The following is a 6,194-nucleotide window of genomic DNA, read 5'->3' as shown; positions in this document are numbered from 1 at the left end:
TTCCCGAGAAAAAAAGTTATCGACAGGGAGAGAAAATTTATCTATAACCACCTCTTTGATGTCAATATTTCCTTAAAGGGAAGTTGTCTGCAACAAAATTTCTATAGAGAAGAGCTGTCGATAACAATTTCTCCAGAGAAAAATAATATCGATAACATTTTTACGGGAAAAAAAAGTTAAAGATAACAATTTTTCTCTGTAGGAAAACATTCCATTAAAATATTTCCATAGAGAAAAGTTGACGGTAAGAACTTCTCCAGAGGGATATAATATCGATAATACGATTTTTAGGAGGAAAAGATATCGATAGTGACCACTACATGCAGAAAAGAAAATCGATAATAAAATTTCCATATAAAATATTATCGATGACAACTTTCCGTTTGGAGACAAGTTATCGATATCAGTTTTTCTACATAAAAAGTAATAGATAACGCGTAACATATTGCGCCCCCCAAAATATTGAAGAGAACCGCCCCCGACTTAAGTGATTTCCGTTTCCGTTCGACAGCCAAACTTTCATTGGGGGAAGATGAAATGTTTCACATCGAAGTGAACAAATAAAACACAGGACGTTGTCTAAAGATACTGAGCATTTAAGTAGCTCGATTTCCGCCACTTGGTATCTTCTCGTGTTTGTTTTTTTTTCCTTTCCCCACTCCAGCTTATCATTTACAGCTGGGCAGGATGATGTTGGCTTCCTTACCCTTGGGGCGGGGGAGGGAGGAAAGTCAAGTGGTGTTGACTTAAATGTCAGAAACGATTCAATAGATTTTCCTTTTTTTTCAATGTATGGGTGGAAATACCTGTTGGCAGTTCCTCCTTTCCCCTCTCACTTTCGTTTTTTTTCATCTGGTTGGGGTTAGGTAAAGACAAATGTCATTCACGGCGGAACACTTTTAATTTCCGTTCAAATGGCAATCAAATTTGAAAATTAGTTTAAGGAAGCCAATAGGAAACGTTGTTAAAGATATGGGTATTTAAGGGAGTGGAGAATAAAGGGAGATGGGAAGAAGTGTAAGAAGCTTAAGGTTTAGCCATGACAAAATGGAGAGGTTCGCAAGAGAAAAATGTTATCTACAACCTTCTCTAGAGAAAATTTGTTATCGGTAGATTTCATGTATAGAAAAGTTGTTATCGATAACATTCATATACGGAAAAGTTGGTATCGATAATTTTTCTCTATAGAAAATTAGTAATCGATAACTATTCTTAATAGAAAAGTTGTTATCGATAACTTTTTATATAGAAAAGTTGTTATCGATAAGTTTTTTATATGGAAAAGTTGTTATCGATAACTTTTCTATACAGAAAAGTTGTTATCGATATCTTTCCTATATACAAAAGTTGTTATCGATATCTTTTCTATATGGAAAAGTTGTTATCGATATCTTTTCTATATGGAAAAGTTGTTATCGATAACTTTTCTATATAGAAAAGTTGTTATCGATGCCTTTCCTTTATAGAAAAGTTGTTATCGATAACTTTTCTATATAGAAAAAATGTTATCGATAACTTTTCTAGATTGAAAAGTTGTTATCGATAACTTTTCTATTGGTTATCGATGAATTTTTTATATTAAAAACTTGTTATAGATAACTTTTCTATATAGAAAAGTTGTTATCGAAAACGTTTCTATATAGAAAAGTTGTTATCGATAACTTTTTTATATACAAAAGTTGTTATCGATAACTTTTCTATATAGAAAACTTTTTATCGATAGCTTCTCTATATAGAAAAGTTTTTATCGATAACTTTACTGTATAGAAATGTGGTTATCTATAACTTTTCTGTATAGAAATGTTGTTATCGATAACTTTTCTATATAGAAAAGTTGTTGTCGATAACTTTTCTATATTGAAAATGTGTTATCGATAACTTTTCTATATAGAAAAGTTGTTATCGATAACATTTCTGTATTGAAAATTTGTTGTCGATAACTTTTCTATATTGAAAATTTGTTGTCGATAACTTTTCTATATTGAAAATGTGTTATCGATAACTTTTCTATATAGAAAAGTTGTTATCGATAACATTTCTATATAGAAAAGTTGTTATCGATAACTTTTCTATACAGAAAAGTTGTTATCGATAACTTTTCTATACAGAAAAGTTGTTATCGATAACTTTTCTACATAGAAAAGTTGTTATCGATAACTTTTCTATATAGAAAAGTTGTTATCGATAACTTTTCTATATAGAAAAGTTGTTATCGTTAACCTTTCTATATAAAAAAAGTTGCTATTGATAACTTTTCTATACTAAAAAGATGCAATCGATAAATATTCTATACGGAAAATTTGTTATCGATAACTTTTCTATACCAAAAAGTGGCCATCGATAACTTTTTTGAATACAAAATTTTTTATCGATAACTGTTCTGTATTGAAGGTGATTATCGATAACTTTTCTGTATGGAAAATTGGTTATGGACAACTAACCTATACGGAAAAGTGATTATCGATAATTTTTCGATATAGAAAAGTTGTTATTGATAACTTTTCCATGTAGAATAGTTGTTATCGATAACTTGTCTCTATGGAAGTGTAGTTATCGATAATTTTTCTCTAAAGAAAACTTAGTATTAATGAAGTTTTTTTATGGAAATTTGTTTCTCTCTTTCCCAACTGAGCACAGTTTTATCTGAAAGTGAGAGAAAGAGAGAGACACTAAAGCTCAAATAACAAACAGAGTATCTCAAACCCCTAAAACAGCTAGACAAACAGAAAAAAAGACAAAAACAACAACAACAACAACATAATGTGACACACACTGAAATCAAGTCCAACCCTCCAAGCATTAATAGCAACCATAACAACAACAACAACAGTAATCCAATATTGGATGGACGGTAATGTGACGTTGAACGCTTCAACTTTGTTTTGGTTTGAGCTACTCTCGCCAGTCAGTCAAGTATAACAAGTAAGCCCAACTTACTTGAGACGATCAGTTGCGATACAAGCGCGATAGCGATAAGATATCTATCGGAGACGTGCGGCGAACTGTTACGGTACGTTGGCGAAGGGCGAATCGCATCGAACTTGAGATTGCGAATGTTGACTTAATTACCTGTCAATGGGTCACCAGAATAAAATTTATGGATAAATTTTCGTGATTTGTTTTTGTTGTTGTTTGTGTTTTGCGAGAAGAGCGGGAGTGAGGGCCTCCAAGTTTTATGGAAATTGTGGATTGATCTCTTGTTTTTTTTTATTTGCGCCTCTGCATGTTTTGTGGTCGAACATCAAAGAGAATGAATTATGAAAAATTATCTTTCCCCTTGTGGGGGTGGGGGAGGTTGAATGCATGGAACCACAATAACAGCAGCAGAAACAACAACGACTGGGATTTAATAAAATCATATTTATGTTGCCGCAAAGAGGGCCATGTCAACTCGCATCCACATGTTGTACATTCCATAGCCATTGACTTCCCTCATCCCCCATGTCCCGCAGTGAGATGGGCGAGAATGCGTAAAAAATTGAAAATAAAAAAAATATGGTTAATAAAACAAAATTATGTGATTATTATTAATTGAATCAATTCAGTGGAGGAGGGGTGTAGAAAAATGTGTCCGGCATGTTTCACACAAAATGTTCGAATGACGAGAAGGAGAGGAGAGGAGAGAGAGTGAAAAAAATAAATTTCTTTTGAAAGCCTAGAATTGTGCATCAATACGAAAATAAAATTTATAAATAAATGATAAAAAATAATTAATTAATAAAAATAACAATGATCAACGTGAATAGAACAACACTGCAATTTTGGCAATTAAAGGAGACGTGACAGCGACTCGATGTTTTGATGTCATGTATTTGTCTAAGCCATCTTGGGATTTAATTAAAAACGAAACAAGTGATAGTTCGAAGAAAACGGCTACAAAATACCCTGCAACTGAATAAAGACAAAATAAATGAAAATAAATGATTCTGCAGGAAACGATATCGATAAATAATTTTCCGTAGTGATAAGTGACCGATAACAGCTTTTCCATAAGGAATATTTATCGATAACAACTTCCTTTGTGAAGAAAATCTATGGATAGCAATTTTTCCATTAAGAAACGTTATCGATAACATAATTTCTGCAAAGAAATACGATCAATATTTCTATAATTTATCGATAACAAAGGTTCTACCCAGAAAAGTGTTCTGTAACCACTTATTAATAGAAAAGAGTCACCGATAAAAAATTTTTCTAAGAGAAAAGTTGTCGATAACAACTTTTTCAAAAAGGAAATTTGTCGATAACAATGTTTCCAATAAGAAAAGTTATCAATAACAACTTTTTCATAGAGAAAAGTTGCCGATAACAAAGTTTCTACCCAGAAAAGTTATCGATAACTACTTTTCCATGGATAAAAATTGCCGATAACAAATTTTCCAAAGAGAAAAGTTATCGATAACAACTTTTCCAGAGAGAAAAGTTACCGATAACAATGTTTCCAAAGAGGAATGGTATTGATAACAACTTTCCCATAGAGAAAAGTTGTCGATAACAACATTCCGGAAGAGGAGAATTAACGATAACTACTACTCTACGAAAAAAAGTTACCGATAATAATTTTGGTATGGTGAAAATTTTTCGGCAACAACATTACTATGGAGAAAAGTTACCGATAACAACGTTCCTGTGGAGTAACATTAGCTACAATACATTTTCTGTGGAGAGAAATTGCCGATAACAACCTGTTTAAAGAAAAAAAGTTGTCAAAACCAGCACTTGTACGGATAAAGGTTATCGATAATAAAAGCTTTTGTTTGAAAAATAGCCGATAACACATTTTTCATAGAGAAAAGTTGTAGACAGCAGCGTTTCTATAAAGAAACAACAACGATAACAACTTTCTTGTAAAAAAAATAATTAGCCGATAACAGATTTTTCACAGAAAAAAGTTATCGATAACATATGTTCTACTGAGAAAAATTATCGATAACAACTCTGCTTCTGAGAAAATTTGTCGATAGCAACTTTTCTATGGAGAAAAGTTGCCGATAACAACTTTCCTGCAGAGCACAATTGTCGATAAGTTTTCTATGTAGAAAATTTGTTATCGATAGCTTAATAGGAAAGTTGTTATCGATTAGTTTTTTATATAGAAAAGCTGCTATCGATTAGTTTCCTACAAAGAAAAGTAGTTATCGGTTAGTATTCTACAAAGAAAAGTTATTATCGATAAATGTCCTATATAGAAAAGTTATTATCGATTAGTTTTCTATAAAGAAAAGTTGTTATCGATTAGTTTTCTATAAAGAAAAGTTGATATCGATTAGTATTCTATAAAGAAAAGTTGTTATCGATTAATGTCCTATATAGAAAAGTTATTATCGATAAGTTTTCTATATAGAAAAATTTGTTATCGATAACTTTTCCATATAGAAAAGTTGTTATCGATAATTCTTTACATAGATAAACTGTTATCTTTATTTTTTCTATATTGAAAGTTTGTTATCGATTACTTTGCTACACAGAAAATTTGTTATCGATAACTTTTCAATGTAAATAAGTTGTTATCGATTATTTTTCTATATAGGGAAGTTGTTATCGATAGTTTTCAATATAGAAAATTTGTTATCGATAGCTTTTCTATATAGAAAAATTGTTATCGATAACTTTTCAATTTAGAAAATTTGTTATCGACAACTTTTCAATTTAGAAAATTTGTTATCGACAACTTTTCAATTTAGAAAATTTGTTATCGATAACTTTTCTATATAGAAAAGTTGTTATCGATAACTTTTCTATATAGAAAAGTTGTTATCGATAAATTTTCCATATAGAAAAGTTGTTATCGATAACTTTTCTATATAGAAAAGTTGTTATCGATTAGTTTTCTATAAAGAAAAGTTGTTATCGATGACTTTTCTATATAGAAAAGTTGTTATCGATAACTTTTCTATCTAGAAAAGTTGTTATCGATAACTTTTCTATCTAGAAAAGTTGTTATCGCATAAGTTTTCTATATAGAAAAGTTGTTATCGATAAGTTTTCTATATAGAAAAGGTTGTTATCGATTAGACAAGAAAGAAAAGTTGTTATCGATGACTTTTCTATATAGAAAAGTTGTTATCGATAACTTTTCTATCTAGAAAAGTTGTTATCGATAACTTTTCTATCTAGAAAAGTTGTTATCGATAAGTTTTCTATATAGAAAAGTTGTTATCGATAAGTTTTCTATATAGAAAAGTTGTTATCGA

At 30.5% G+C, this 6,194-nt stretch overlaps 1 protein-coding gene across 1 annotated transcript in view; it reads left to right on the top strand.

The window, feature by feature from the left end:
• The first annotated feature begins 2,929 nt into the window (after positions 1-2,929).
• The window catches only part of LOC101896128 (protein sevenless), a 48,422-nt gene continuing 45,157 nt past the window's right edge, over positions 2,930-6,194 (top strand). The window contains exon 1 of the mRNA XM_059122446.1: positions 2,930-3,010. The gene's annotated coding sequence lies outside the window, so the exon portion shown is untranslated. The remainder of the gene's footprint in view (positions 3,011-6,194) is intronic.

Source organism: Musca domestica, unplaced genomic scaffold (assembly GCF_030504385.1).
Source record: "Musca domestica strain aabys unplaced genomic scaffold, Musca_domestica.polishedcontigs.V.1.1 20, whole genome shotgun sequence".
Classification (NCBI taxonomy): Eukaryota; Metazoa; Arthropoda; class Insecta; order Diptera; family Muscidae; genus Musca; species Musca domestica.
This window is presented reverse-complemented; position numbering and strand designations above follow the sequence as displayed.